The 15,958-nt window shown below is 42.5% G+C and overlaps 1 protein-coding gene and 1 non-coding gene across 3 annotated transcripts in view; one reads left to right on the plus strand and one right to left on the minus strand.

Annotated features, from left to right (window-relative positions):
• GPC5 (glypican 5) overlaps window positions 1-15,958 on the minus strand; it is a 1,062,966-nt gene that overhangs the window by 552,302 nt on the left and 494,706 nt on the right. The window lies entirely within an intron of this gene.
• On the plus strand, window positions 11,991-12,097 carry LOC116817003 (U6atac minor spliceosomal RNA). Its single transcript, XR_004371837.1, has one exon. It is a non-coding gene; the product is annotated as a U6atac minor spliceosomal RNA (small nuclear RNA).

Genomic DNA, 15,958 nt, shown 5'->3' on the forward strand with positions numbered 1-15,958 from the left:
GCCGGGCCTGGGCGGGGAGTGGAAGGGTAGGAACACCTATTTCTCCTGCTGACCATTCCACTGTGGGTCAGTGTGAGAGCTTAGCTGCCCAGTCAGCATGGTGACTGCCTGTGAGAGATAGAGCCTGGCTGTGGAGGCAGCGACGCCAGTGAGAGAAAGACAGAGCCCTTCTCCTGGCCCCAGCAGGCCAATCTGGGGTGGCGCTTGCCCCTGGCTGTCCTACCTACGTGTAGTCCCTGCTCCTGCAACCAGACTTTTGGTGTCTGGTCAGTGTTTCTGACTGGACACTGTTAGGTGCCATTTTCGACCGGACTTTCCAGTAAAAAACTGAACACCTGGCAACCCTACTACTGACACTGAAATCCACCTGAGTGGAGGGATGCTGCACAGCCTCTCCCTTGGCTGTTATTTCAGTTTATGAGCTAGAACAGCAGCCCCTCTTCATCAATTAAACAGGGTGTTGGAGCTACTGGATCTGTGTAAATGCAGATGTGAACCTTCCCCTAGCTTGCCCCGACCATAGTTAGGCTCTCCATACCAGCCTATCTGGGGCCATTACTTTCCATGGCATGTAGGGCATGCGGAAGCACTGCCATTTAGCCACCTGTCTATGCTTCACCCAGCACAGCCCCTGTGTGCGGATAAGTGGTGCAAAGGGCTTTGCACTGACGCTCTGCACAATGGGTGAACTTCACTCTTAGAGGATACTGTAATCAAAGGAAACACAGGTAAATAGACACTTATATATTCATTTTTATAGGAATCTTTTCCTCAGATTGCAAAAAAATATTTTTGTAGCAATCACAGAAGGCTATAGTGTGCTTTTTTCGACAAGCACAGTTCTGCATTGCAGGTGTAAATGATTTCTCTCAACAGAAGCATGAGCTGCAATTATTGAACTCCCTATACTGGGTACTATTTAAACAGCTGGCCTCTGTCCTTTCTAAACACAACCACAACCCTACTGCTGATTTATGATTCACTGTGGTGTTACTGAACTAATGAGCCATAAAGGGCTTACTTTTTATGAGGAGATAATCAAGGCCACAAATTTATCACTGTACTCTTTTATCTATCATTGTGGGACATAATGTTGAATTGGCACTTGGATGATAAGGATCAGCTTTGTTTTCTTTGCCAGCATTAAAATGTTTCCCAAGCTAATAGATTTTTGTTTCAGTTTTGACACCTATTACTATTGATTCTAGCCTTGACAAAGAAACTAACGATTTTATATGACACTTTCACAGTCATCTTGGAAACTGTTAATGTCAAATATCTTTAAGAATCCTTTGTTGTAAACTGTGCCAACTCAGACTGTAAACATATTCCATGTTCAAAAGCAGAAGCTGGGGAAAGAAAAAAGCCTTTTCCTGTACTGTGACTTGTGTAGTTAGCAGCTTATCATGTATTTTGCTGTGTCTGGAATAAAGATAGAATGACACATGCTGTGACAAGCCATAAACATACCAAAACCACAAAAGCTTTTCTTGCAGTGTTTTCTAAAGGTTGAGTTTGGTTATTTATTGTAGGCAGTTCTGCTCTGACAAAAATTTCACTCAGATTCAAATAAGAGACAAAAGAATCCAGAGAAATCTCTATTCATGTCAACCTCAATAAAACCATAGAATCATAGAATATCAGGGTTGGAAGGGACCTCAGGAGGTCATCTAGTCCAACACCCTGTTCAAAGTAGGACCAATCCCCAACTAAATCATCCCAGCCAGGGCTTTGTCAAGCCTGACCTTAAAAGCCTCTAAGGAAGGAGATTCCACTACCTCCCTAGGTAACCCAATCCAGTGCTTCACTGCCATCCTACTGAACAAGCTTTTCCTAATATCCAACCGAAACCTCCCCCACTGCAACTTGAGACCATTATTCTCTCCCTTATGCTTCTCTTCTGAAGACTAAATCCCACTTTCCTCAGCCTCTGCAAGTAATCCTGCCAATATTGGGCAAGTAGCCCACCCTCCAGAACTCCTGGTCCAAATGCAAGTACTTGCTGAATGAAAAGGTTTTATGATTGACTGGAGAATTCTGCAAGGAACTGGGAAAAATTAGAGAAGATTTTGAATTAAAATTTAATTATAAAACTTTACACATCAGTTTAGCCCCTGAGCAGGGGTGGCTTTAGGCATTTTGCCATCCCAAGCACAGCAGGCAGGTTGCCTTTGGCGGCTTGCCTGCAAAAGGTCCGCTGGTCCCGCGGCTTCAGCGGACCACCAAAGCCACGGGACCAGCAGACCCTCCACAGGCACGCCTGCAGGAGGTCCATCGAAGCTGCAGGACCAGCTTACCCTCTGCAGGCAAGCCACCGAGGGCAGCCTGCCTGCCGCCCTCGCAGCGACCGGCAGAGCACTCCCTGCAGCTTGCTGTCCCAAGCACGCGCTTGGCATGCTGGTGCCTGGAGCCGCCCCTGCCCCTGAGTTATTTTAGGTGAAATTACTTCACAAACAGGAAGAGCTAGGAGAATCAGATAGTATGTATATAAAATCCATTGATGAATTAGCATTAGAGGTATTTCTGATCTGCAGAGGTCATAAGTCTGTTGCAGCCGTAGCTAGAGCCTTGACTCTTTAGCTCTGGAAGGGTCTGGTTCAAAACAGCTAGGGCAGCTATTAAAGAAAACAGTAAGAATATGTTTAATTGTTAAGTATCTTGTATAAGAAATTTAACTAAATAACAGGACTATCTACTTAGCTATGTAGAAAACTGATTAGGTAGCTAGTCACCAAATATTTATTTACTGAGCTTTTGCTCTCTCTGATAGTCCATTGAGATGCTGTATGGTCTTGAGTAGGCAGTAGGACCTGGAGGAAACAAACAGGTGTGTTGGCAATGAAAAAAAAAATGTTCCTTGATTTACTTGATAGAAACCATGACCTTCAAAATAGAAGTATAAGGTACAGTATATAGGTTCCGTCACACAAAGAGTTCCTTTATTTATCTATTTATACTGCACTAAGGCCTGTATTATCCAGGTGCCAATATTATTGTAAGAGGAGTTGGCAGCAACACCTATATTTAAGGTTGCCTAATACTATCCTTATAACATCCTTTTAAAAATTGTTTATAACTTTGTCAAACATTACTCATTTTGGCTGAAATTTTCCAGGCTAGAGGCAGGGTTGCCAACACTCAGCATTCAAAAATCATGAGTCAAATCCCAAACTATGACAAGATTGGTCTCAAAATTGTGAAATGTTTAAAAAGAAATAATATTAAATTGTGGGTTTGTCTGTCTTCTGATTTTGAACACCTCTTTCCTTACTCCCACGTGTATATGACAATTAGTGTTACCAATTCTTGCAAAGTTAGAGTGAGTCATGTTTTTTGTGCCCCCATACCCTACATTGATTCATTATGTACCCTCTTAGTCACACATCAATTTTCACCCCTTTCCCCAGCAGATAATATGTTCTGCACTCCCTCTAGCCTCACATCTGCATCCTGCCTCTCAGCACAGCTCTGCTCCTCCTCCAGTCATCCCCCCAGTCTGTGGGGCAGCTTTGGAGGCTCTTCAGGTCACCCTCTTCCAGGCCTGGCGGGCCAGATCCACAGGTATTTACCTCCAATGGCTTGGGGAGAGGGGAATTTTCAGCTACAGTCCTATTCTCTCTATCTCTAGGTTCAGTGTTGCAAGATGAGGGAGGGGAAAGAGGCAGGAACAGAGAGGAGCTGACCTATTTTTCACAAGAGGGATGCGGGGAGAAGAAAGAGACACCCTGAGCTGCTAGGCTCTTTCCCTCCTCCCCTCTTGAAACAACAGTATCAGCTGCTCCCTCTCCATCTTCTCTTATCCAAAAATTCCCCTCAGCTTGTCAGGGAAGAGATACAGAAGTGGCAGCTCTGATTTGCTGTTCTTCACTAGACAAGAGAGAAATGGGGAAGGTCATCAATCAAACGGGGGTTTCCTCCTAACAGTCTGAAAATCAGTTCTGAAGGTTGCCATTCCTGGTGTCATCATTTGACTTGCTCCTCCAAGATCTTGAATTGAACCCAGGATTCTTGAGTCTCAACATTCCTCTGCTGCAAATATCTGTGTTTGTCTAATCTCCAAGCTAACTGAGTAACAGGAGGCAGTAGCAGGCTGCTCCACCACATAGAGGATGACAGCCTACTACTGCCACTAGTTACTCAATTAGCTGTTAATGACGAGTGAGGGGGTCAGTATGGTTCCATAGGGTGGAATTTCTGTTTTTCACTTCACTTTTTAAAAAAAAAAATCCTAGGAATTTACATGTTAAAAAAAATTTGTTCAAAGAATGTTTGCAAAATCAAGCACTCAAACGTTAGCAGAAGTCAGATTTAGGGTTGCCCAATATGAAGTTTGCCAAAGGATGCTGTAGTAAAAATTGATGTCCTTTCACAGATGTGGGATTTATTGTGTCTGCTCTCTTGGATCTGGGTGGAAATGGAAAAGGAGATGGCCAGATATTCTTGGCTGGGTTGGGAAGGCTGGAGATAATAGGCAGAGCCAATTTCTCAGCGATCTGCATCTGTAACATGTCAAACAGGAAATCCGAGGTCTCTGGTGCCATGACCCCTGTTCACATCTGGACAGTATTTGCGATTCTTAACAATAGTTCCTGGAATAGTCTCAGTTCATCAGAAAGGAAACAGATGAGGCACTAATCTGATCCTCTGATGAAGTGCCATCTGTATATTCCTCTACACAGCTGGTTCTTCTCATGGAGTATCATACCATTCCTCATATACAGGCAGATCCTTCTTCAGGTCTGAAGTATCTGGTGCTGGTATTGGTGCTGGCAAGGAAGCTGGTGCTGGTGCACAGTGAGGAATAGATACTAGTGAGGGTATCTAATGCTGAGGGGGAAGGTATGGTGCATAAGTCAGTGCCAAGTTCACTGCTGGAGTTGGTCTCACAGCTTCCAAAATGACCTTCTTGTAGTCCTGTATGAAAGGACACATGAGGAGCTGAAGAGGGCCCTGCGTGAGATTCTTTCGTGATATCTGGATTTCAGGCAAGATAAGAAGTCTTATTCCAAGGTCAAGTTGGGGAGAGGGGAACTCTCCATATTAATCTCAAAATAGGTTGAAGGTACTCCAAGGTGGCTCCAGATCAGAACAGGAGAAGTTGGTACAGGAATAGAGTCAAACAGTGAAAAAGCATGCAGTGGGGTGACTAGTGGCTTTGACAGAAGACCTTCATCCATGATCCCTTCTTATAGCTAAGCTCCCAAGATCCACCTGATGAGATAGTTGGCCTTGAGCCACGAGGGAGGGCTCAGAGGCAAAAAGAAAATGTTGACTTCAGATGTGAGTCAAGTGGGTTTGGGTAGTTTTAAATCATAATTACTAGCTTCAGGAAAGTAGGGCACACTCCCAACATCAGACCTCCTGTATGGCACCATTCCTTGGGATGTAGGACCCCCTGTTGAACTGCCCTAGTGCCTGAAGCTGGTGTTTAAGATTCTCTGAACCCTACAATTACTTACACATGCTCTCTCAAAACTCCAACACAGCTATGGGCACTCATGGCTTGCTAATTGACTTATTTCAGAAACACTGTGGCAGGAAAGCAGGGAACATAGGATTAGTAAAGTATCAGAGGGGTAGCTGTGTTAGTCTGGATCTGTAAAAGCAGCAAAGAGTCCTGTGGCACCTTATAGACTAACAGACGTTTTGGAGCATGAGCTTTCATGGGTGAATACCCACTTCGTCGGATGCATGTTACAGGATTAGCAAAGAAATTTCTTAACTGCATTGACTTTACTCCTAAAGCAATTGAGAGCTACAGATCTTGAAAAAATAACAACAATCCTGAGTTGTGGACCCCTTCCTTAGACTCCATTACTCCTTCTTGTGAGTGTATAGTTCTTCAATGTTTCAGTTTTGGCAGAGCGCTTCCTGCTGTCTCTATCTCTTGTAAACCCTTATTTATGCGGTGTTGCTCTCTGTCTTTCTCTCTCTCTCTCTCTCACACACACACACAAGGAATCCACACTTAAATAGGGCCACTGTCTCTCAGATATCAGCCCAAACTCTCAAGGCTTGTCTACACTTGAAACGCTATAGGGGTACAGCTGCAGTGCTGCAGCTGTGCCACTGTACCATTTCAGTGTAGACACTAGCTTTGCCAGTGGGAGAAGCTTTCCAGTCAGTGTAGGTAATCCACCTCTCCGAGAAGCAGTAGTTAGGTAAACAGAAGAATTCTTTCATCAACCTAGTGCTGTTTACACAAGGCATGAGGTTGGCTTAACTACGTCACTCTGGGGTGTGGATTTGTTCATATCCCTGACCAACATAGTTATGCCAATGTAAGTTTCCAGTGTACAGTAGTTTTCAATCCAAACTGTGAAGGTCCAAATCACCTGGTCATAGTTGATCCTCCCATTGGCAGGCCCCTGGGAAGAACATCTGTCGTTCCACGTAGATAAGCCAGTACTTAAGAGTCACTGAGTATTTCTACACTTCAATTAGGCACCTGCAGCTAGCCCATGCCAGCTAACTCAGGCTTGGCTAAGGAACTATTTAACTGAGGTGTAAACCTTCGGTCTCAGGCTGCAACCCAATCTCTGGGACCCTACCACCTCACAGGGTTCTACAGTCCAGGCTCCAGCCTGAGCCTGAATGTCTCCTTCACAATTAAGCGGCATCTTATCTTGAGGCCTTTAAGCGCAAGTTACCTGGCATGGGACAGTCACAGGTTTTTAACTGCAGTGTAGACATACTCATTGAACGTCAATCACCCCCAGACTTCAGACTTGATTCCTGTCAGGGAAGTATCAGAGGGGTAGCCATGTTACTCTGGATCTGTAAAAAGCGACAAAGAGTCCTGTGGCACCTTATAGACTAATAGAAGTATTGGAGCATAAGCTTTCGTGGGTGAATACTCACTTTGTCAGAAGAAGTGGATATTCACCCACAAAAGTTTATGCTCCAATACGTCTGTTAGTCTATAAGGTGCCACAAGACTTTCTGTCTGTGAAGAACCTTCAATAAACAGTCAAACAGACTCCATAATTCAATATAATTATATCACACCCTATAACAGGCACTTCCTGTGTTGTCACCAAAGCTACCAAGGACTTAATTTGGAGGGGAAGAGATTGTTTCCATCTCTGGTGCTGTTCTTTATTCAACCGATGTCAGATGAGGAATTTGCCACCAGTTTAAGGCCAAGAAGATTCTGGTCTTGAGCCTGTGATGGAAGGGACACTGAGGCCAGAGTGCATCCTGGCTCCACTGTGACATGGGATTCAGCATGGAGGACTAGTCTTGGTAGCACCCAATTACCCTGTCAGAGCATCAGGCTGTAGGCAATGAGAAGCCAGATGAGCCTGGAGTGTTAAGGGTCTCTCCCTCTGGTGTTGGGGACTGAAGGTGTGGCAAACTGCACATTGGGTTATTGAATGTATCTCTCCTAGATACAGAAGGCACCAGACATGAATGTCTGTCTGCAGTATGATGGCCTGGTAGTAGATGCACTTATTGCAGCCCTGATAAGGAGCCAAAAGCTACTAGCACATGAAAAAGGCAAGCTACAGTATACTTATTAACTATTTACTCAAAAACCTTAAGCTAGGCCAGGGGTCGGCAATCTCTGGCACGTGGCTTGCCAGGGTAAGCACCCTGGCGAGCTGGGCCAGTTTGTTTACCTGCTGCATCCATAGGTTTGGCTGATTGCAGCTCCCTCTGGCTGTGGTTTGCCGCTCCAGGCCAACGGGGGCAGTGGGAAGCCGCGGCCAGCACATCCCTCGGCCCGTGCAGCTTCCCACAGCCCCCATTGGCCTGGAGAGATGAACTGAACTTGTGACTGAAATGACAGTGACTGAAATAGCCAGATGCCACCCAAAAAGCTTTCATCCCCTCACCTGCCTCCTCCCACTCAGCCTCATGATACCTAGTGGCCAAAAAAAAAGATTTCTTATTTCTTTTGATGAGTCTCCAGAACCTGCGGACACGGCAGGTAAACAAACTGGCCCGGCCCGCCAGGGTGCTTACTCTGGCGAGCTGTGCACCAGAGGTTGCTGACCCCTGAGCTAGGCTATGGAAAGGACTAGTGTTCTTGGTGGTGCAGGTGGAGGAACTGAGGCCACTGAGGAGTTGCACGTCTTCGCACAGAGTAGGACAATGCTGTAACTAACATATGAGATCTCTTGTGCATAGCCGCCCCCGACGGATGTGGCTTTTCAAGGCAATTTTGCAGCTTGAAACTATGAGGATCATGTTCCACAGTTGGGGATGCACAGATACCATTAACCAGGTTCTAATATATTTAATATGTAAATAGATAGTTGATATAGATTTTTATAGTACTTCTATTTTATCAGAATGTCTTGCCATTCTGACAAAGGCAAGTCTATTGCCTTACAGAAGTCTAAATCTAATGTGTATACACAGTTACCTTTATCAATCAAACTTGATATCATTTTTGATGAGATTACAAGTTTATTTGACAAGACCTATTTTCCATAAAACTCTGTTTAATTCTTTACTAATTGTGTCCCATATCAACTTTTCCATGATTTTTCCTGGAATTGATGTCACACTAACTGGTGTACAGTTACCCAGGTCATATGATTTACCCTTTTAAAACATAAAAGTCCTGCATCACTTCCCCAGTGTTAAAAGATTTGTTAAAAATCAACATTAATGGTTCAAAGAGCTCCTCAACCATTTATTTTAATACTCTTGGGTGCATGTTATTGCTCATCCTCTGAAGATTTTAAAGTGTTCAACATCTTCCCTACTTACTGTGGGAATAGAAAGTATTTCCTTACCATTTTAAGATATGAAAACATCCTGCTGCTTCTTTCCAAACACAGAATAGCAATAGTAATTGAATATTCATGCTTTTTTCTGGATTTATTTTGTTTATTCCTGATATATTTAAAAAACATTCTAATTATCCTTAACTTTACTAATCATAGATTATTCATTGTCATCTTTAGCCTCCCTTATCAATTGTTTGCATTTCCTACCTACTGATTTGTATTCATTGCTATCAAATTCCCCCATCTTTTCCATCTGTTATATATTTATTTTTAATTGCTAGTTTCACTTCCTCTCTTACTCAGGATGTTTTTTAACTGGAACTTTCTTATCTGATTAAAGAATTGGGTTTTGGGGGTTATAAATAATACTTAACACAGAATTATCATTTTTATATCTAAAATTTTCTCCCCACTAGCCCTTTTTAAACATCCAAGTTCTTGTGGATGGGACATACTTGTTTCTCTTTCTTTCTTTGTCATTCATAGTCACAACAACATTTACCTTAATCTCAATATTTGGGGAGAAACATGTCTAATCAGTGAATGTGTTGTACTTTCTTGTTCAAAAGTATGTCCATCCACATTCTTCCTCCTCTACCCCAGGTTGAAGGATACAATTGACAAATACAGAGGGTAAAATTGGTCAAGGTCTTGCAGCCTTCTATTGCTCAAAGAAAAAAGATATAGCTGTTTTAGTCAATAGAAAAATACTGTTTTAGCTGATTCAGTGAGTGAAAGTAAAGTGAAGAGATTTATTTTTTCATTGGAGGCAACGTTGAGGAATGACAGTTTGCCTACCCTTCTGAATATATGTCCACTAAGTAGACATGCATGTGTCTAATTCAGATGCAGGTCCCTTTTCTGTTAGTATATTTGCTTTGTTTTTGCAGCTGAAGGATGCCATAGGGGAGATTTTTAATTGAAATCTGGTAGTTGAGGATAGACCTGGGAAAGCAGAATGACTTCCAGCTTTCACTTACAAATTAAATAAAATCCTAAGGGATCTTAAACCGGCAGACATTTGGAGAAAATTAAATGCTAATGTGTGCAGTTGTACTTTTTACACCCATAGACATCAAATATATAAAAGCATTAACTTCTCGTCTGTTGCAGTGGGTGCACGATATATGCACAGGGTATAAGGTTAAATCTTATGAAGTAAGATGGAAATTCAATATCAAATCATGCACTGGCAGCATAACGTACCCAGGCAATTTCAGCTAGAAAGTAGTTAATTGAATGGCTAGCAATTTTTTTTTTCCAAAAAAGTATGGCACTATTTCAGAATTAAAGTCCTTGTTGAATACTACAATGCAAATTATACCTGGAAGAATAAAGTAAATGAATAACTGGAATGGCATGAAATCTCTTGTGGTTAGGCTTTTAATAGCTACTGCCACAGAAAGAAAATATTTTAAATATTTTTCACTTAAGAACTTTGAAAATGGCTTCTGAAACTCATGAGAGCAGACAACTAATAATACTGGGAAAGGGTGAATGTTTGTCATGGTGGTCATAAAAGTCATGCATTGCATCACTTTCCTTAGTAAAATCCATGAATCAAATCCTGGCCCTATTGTAGTCAGTGGAAGTTCTGCCATTGATTTCAGCAGGGTTAGGATTTTATCCCACAACATTAAACTGTGCATGTGAATATGTGGGTGGACTATTAAGAAATGATTGGGGAAGTGGACAAATAAATACATAAAGAATTATACAAACTATCCGAAGAAAGGCCTCAGAGAATAGCCCGTCAAATTGAAGAGGTTACAGAACTGAGGAGGGGGAACCCAGTGTGACGACAAAGACTTAAAATATCAAGAAACAATAGAGGCCTTTGCCACAGCTGCAGTCAGTGGAAACACTTGAACTGTAGCCATGCTGGTATAAAAGAAAGGGAGCTGCTCACAGGGTGTCCTCTGTAAGGGGTCTTTACACTCTTGGAGGGAAACAGCCCAAATCTGTTAACTTCTTTCTTATCCAAGTTTTTTGGGGATGGGAATACTAAGAGATGGGGTATGTGGCAAGGCGAGTACTGGTTTCATTTTTATTCAAATATTTGATTTTAATTATTTTCCAGGTGGGGGCCAAAGAGGCGCTGGTGGCTCAATCTTTTCTTGTAACTATTTTTCTAGTTTTTGATAGCCTAAGCCTAAGAGAGGCACCTTCTCTGAGGATTATATATTGAAATAAATAATCTAGAATTTCTGTTAGTTGAGCATGCTGAATATGTTCACAGGTTATTGGGTTTTAAATTTTAAAAAAGCAATATAGCAAACAGATACTTGACTCAGCTTCTTAAAAATATAACAAAATAGATTAAACTAAAGATGCAAGACCTTTTCTTTCATCATGGGAGATCAGACCTGCAACAATCTCTCTGGAGCAGTGGTAGCAGTAGCAGAACAGGATGGAATTTATGCACCATTTTCCCTATCTGAGTTTTATTTAGTGTCCAAAATGAATGTTCTAGATTCACTGAGAGAAACTCACTCAAACTAGACTTGTCCTTTGGAACTTGTGAAAGCTATTGGGGAATAGTAGGTCAGAATGAGAGTTGTCCTGCCTGTGAGATGAAGCAACAAAGATAATTACACAAACCATATGAATCTCTGTATCCTATTGGCAGAAGCACAGATTCTCTGTGTCTTTCTCATTTTGGCATCCCATGTCTTCTGGTACCTGGCTGAGTTTTTTGAGAATATCTGGAAACAAAACCTTCAAGTTTGTCACGGGTCATTTAGCTCTTACTTGTTGATCTAAAGCATTCAGTTGTTTGAAGTCTTTTTAGGGCAAACTCTGTATTTAAAATTAAAGTTGAAATGTAACAATAGAAAAACATTACTACTCCTGACAGAATTCTGCTCTCCTGCAGGGGTTCAGAATTTATACGGTCTGAATCTTTCTGTGTCCCCCACACAGAAAAATGCAAAAGAAATCTGCACGGTAACACGCGCCTCTTCTCTGGCAGCCAGGCAGTGTGTCTGTTCTAAGGAGCCCGGAGCAGCCTCAGAGACACTAATCACTGCAGGGGGAGGGGGACTGGGCATGTGTGCCTACAGGGGAGATGTTGATCATTGTCAGGGGGCATGGATTAGCATGTGTGCGTACCAACAAGCAAGAGAGACCTGGGTGGAGGGGTAGGGCTTTTTATTATGCAGGAGGCAGGGTCTGTCCCCAAGGCAGAAATGTAGCAGCCTGCCTGCTAGTTAAGTGATCTCATTCTCTGAGACAGAAATGTAGCAGCCTGATTAGCACTCTCCTTGATAAGGATGGAAGAGGTCCTAATGACTTTTAAAACTCACATATGGTTAAGGCGTTGCCATTTACTTTGTGGCATCTAACATCGTTAATGTTCTATTGTTAGTTAACTGTTCCCATTCTCAGTCCATTCCCCTAGGCGCATAAACCTGTAAAATTTTTAAGCCCCCTACATTGCCAACATCATGTAAAGACTTATAAATGACGGTAAAGGAATCAGCTAGGAAGATCTAAGTGCTTTCTCACTTTTTTCCTGTGCCAAAGTGGCACAAGGGGGTTAGATTAAAGCTCAGGATTTATTTTACTTACCCAATAAAAAAAGACTTTGAGAGAAAATAAAACATTCACCAAGCAGTCAATAAAATGTCAGGACAATCAGAAACAAGCACTTCCCAAAGTACCCAGCCAGGTCCAGGACAACGATTAGCAAAACTGGATGATTTTAATGTGTGAAGGTCTGAGCAATTTAAAATGACGTTCTCCTTTTACTGTTTTGCTGTTTGGTGTTCTGTAATGTAATTTAAATGAAAATCCAGGATTATAACTGCAATGCAAGGTATTAGTTCCAAAGTGTTTGTAACTTAATTTCTGTGTGCTTAGGAAAAAGTTGAAGTACTCAATGATTTTTTTGCCTCGGTCTTCACAGACAATGTCATCTCCCAGATTGCTGCACTGGGCAAAACAGTATGGGGAGGAGGTGAGCAGCCCTCAGTAGTGAAAGAACAGGTTAAGGACTACTGAGAAAAGCTGGATCCATGGGTCCAGATCTAATGCATCCAAGGGTGCTGAGGGAGTTCGCTGATGTGATTGCAGAGCCATTGGCCATTACCTCTGAAAACTCGTGGCGATAGGGGGAGGTCTCGGATGATTGGCAAATATAGCGCCCATATTTAAAAAAGGGAAGAAAGAGAACCTGGAGAACTATGGACTGGTCAGCCTCACTTCAGTCCTCTGCAAAATCATGGAGCAGGTCCTCAAGGAATCCATTTTGAAGCACTTGGAGGAGAGGAAGATGATCAGGAACAGTCAACATGGATTCACCCAGGGCAAGTCACGCCTGACCAACATGATTGACTTCTATAATAAGATAACTGGCTCTGTGGTTATGCGATAAGCAGTGGATGTGATATATCTGGACTTTAGCAAAGCTTTTGATAGTCTCCCACAGTATTCTTGCCAGCAAGTTAAAAAAGTATGGATTGTATGAATGCACTATAAGTTGAATAGAAAGCTGGAGAGATTGTTGGGCTCAACAGGTAGTGATCAATGGCTCAATGTCTAACCGGCAGCCGGTATCAAGTGGAGTGCCCCAGGGGTTGGTCCTGGGGCTGGTTTTGTTCAATATCTTTATTAATGATCTGGATGATGGGATTCATTGCACCCTCAGCAAGTTCACAGATGACACTAAGCTGGGGGGAGAGGTAGATATGCTGGAGGTTAGGGATAACGTCCAGAGTGACCTAGACAAATTGGAGGATTGGTCAAAAGAAATCTGATGAGGTTCAACAAGGACAAGTGCAGAGCCCTTCACTTAGGAAAGAAGAATCCCATGCACTGCTACAGGCTGGGGACCGACTGGCTAAGCAGCAGTTTGCAAAAAGGATGGGATTACAGTGGACAAGAAGCTGGATATGATCAGCCAGTGGCCCCCATTGCAATAAGGCCAACGGTATTTGGTGTATTTAGGAGCATTGCCAGAAGATGAGGGAGGATATTCCCCTCTCATGACACTGGTGAGCCACACCTGGATTGAGTCCAGTTTTGGTCCCTCCACTACAGAAGGAGGTGTCAAATTAGAAAGAGTCCAGCAAAGGGCAACAAAATGATAGGGGATGTGGAACATGATTTATGAGGAGAGTGAGGGAACTGGGTTGTTTTAGTATGCAAGAGAAGAGTAAGGGGGATTTATAGCAGCCTGCAAACTGAAGGAGGTTCCATAGAGGATGGACTAGACTGTTTGAGTGGCTAATGACGAAAAAGAAAATGGTCTCAAGTTGCAGTGAGGGAGGTCTAGATTGGATATTAGGAAACACTATTTCACTAGGAGGGTGGTGAATCACTGGAATGGGTTTCCTAGGGAGGTGGTGGAATCTCCATCCTTGGTGGTTTTTAAGGCCTGGCTTGACAAATTGATAATGATTTAGTTGGTGTTGGTCCTGCTTTGACCAGGGGATTGGACTAGATGACCTCCTGAGGTCTCTTCCAGCCCTAATATTCTATGATTCTAAATGCTAAATAGTTATTGTGACTTTTTGCTCTAGTGTAGTTTAAATAAATTACCAAAACAATTGAAACAGGTGTGATTGTATTGTATTATTTTGACAAATATATTTTTAATTTTTTGGTATAGAATCCCCCTAGAAGTAACATTATTTAATGTAACCAATGTATATACTCAGATGAGCAGAGCATTATTTTACTGTTTATAGCTAATTCTGTTTGAGGAAAAGAATATGCAAAGGCATGAAAAGCAAGCCAGTGAAGAAAGCAAAGTGCAGACTGAATTTTTCCTGATAAGACAGATAGAGCTATCTTGGATTATTTTCCATTTTAACTAGTACACCTTAATGGCATAGATCATTCACTGTCCTTCAAGGGCAAAACAGCCTGAGAAATTAGTGAAAAGGTTTATCAACATGGAATTGTTCATAGGATTAAATGAGTGCAAGCAGTTTCTACGACTCTACGAATTATTTCTTTATAACAGTATGGTGAATCCCATGATTGGTGGACCTCTGTCTCGCCCCTACTGAATTCAATAAGAATTTGGTCTGTAGCATTTAGACAGCTCAATAAATTATTTGTCCTGTTTATGACTAAACCTCCCTGAGAATTTTTCTCCTAAACTTTTTTTTTCCAGAAAATGCCAGTTGGTCAAAACTGAAATAGTTTATGGAAAGATTTTTGTTTTGACGAACATACACCAAACAGCCGCTAAACATATGTAAGGTTCTATTAGACACCTGCATTGTTTCCTGCCTGTTCATCTTGTGGGCTGCAAGTGAGACTAGGCTTTCAGGGTCCAGAGGTTCAAAGTAGCCCTGCTATACAGGCTGTCCTAGGGCTGGGGATCCCAGGACTTCCAGCATCTAGAGGCAGATTATGGTTTTGTGGGGCCTTGGGCCAGAGCAAGTTGGGGCCACTCCCCACTTCTTGCACCTGTAGTCTCCCACAACACTCTTGTCCCCATGCCCCAACCCCATTTCCCCGGCAGGAGTGCCGGGTGGGCGGAGTGGGTCAGGGCATGGAGGCACCCATTTTTCCAGGACCCCCCAAATGGTTGAGGCTCCTGAGCATGCACTCCATTGGCCAAGTGGCTAATCCACCACTGCCTGTGGCCAAGGTTCTGGGGAAGCTTCAGTAACCTGGTAGCCTTTCCTTGAGCTCTCAGGACTTCCAGGCTCTCCTCTCTGTCACCCCTGAATCCCCAGAATGAGGAGTCCCCTGGAGTTGGGGCAGTCAGCTGCTCATTTCCATTTGGGAAAACAAGCTAATCAAAATATGTCCATTTTTCCAAAATGATTTTTTTTTTTCAGAATTTCCTTTGTGCTGGAAATTTTGAAATGTGTAGTTTTTTTGGGGGGGAGGGGGATCCAGAATTAAAAATATTTGAGAAATGTTGGAATTTCCAGATTTCAACCAGCTCTGTTTTGGATAACCTGGCCCCTAACTAAGTGATTGACTGTGGGATCACTTAAGATATTATTAGGCTAACCAATTCCATTGGATGAAATGCAGGACCAGAACTTTCTAGCTACACTTTTTCATGGGAAAAAACAACAGCTTTTCCCTTTATTTTATAAAAGCTAGTTTTAACAGATTATATATGTTGAATTCTATATTGCTTTAATAGTGAACTGTTTTATTATGGCCAGTCTAGTAAAATCAAAAAGGGGATTTGTTACTTAGAACCGGGCCCTGCTCGGTGATCTCTCTTGCCACAGACGGCAGGACAA

The sequence above is a fragment of the Chelonoidis abingdonii genome, chromosome 1, assembly GCF_003597395.2.
Source record: "Chelonoidis abingdonii isolate Lonesome George chromosome 1, CheloAbing_2.0, whole genome shotgun sequence".
NCBI classification, from domain to species: Eukaryota; Metazoa; Chordata; order Testudines; family Testudinidae; genus Chelonoidis; species Chelonoidis abingdonii.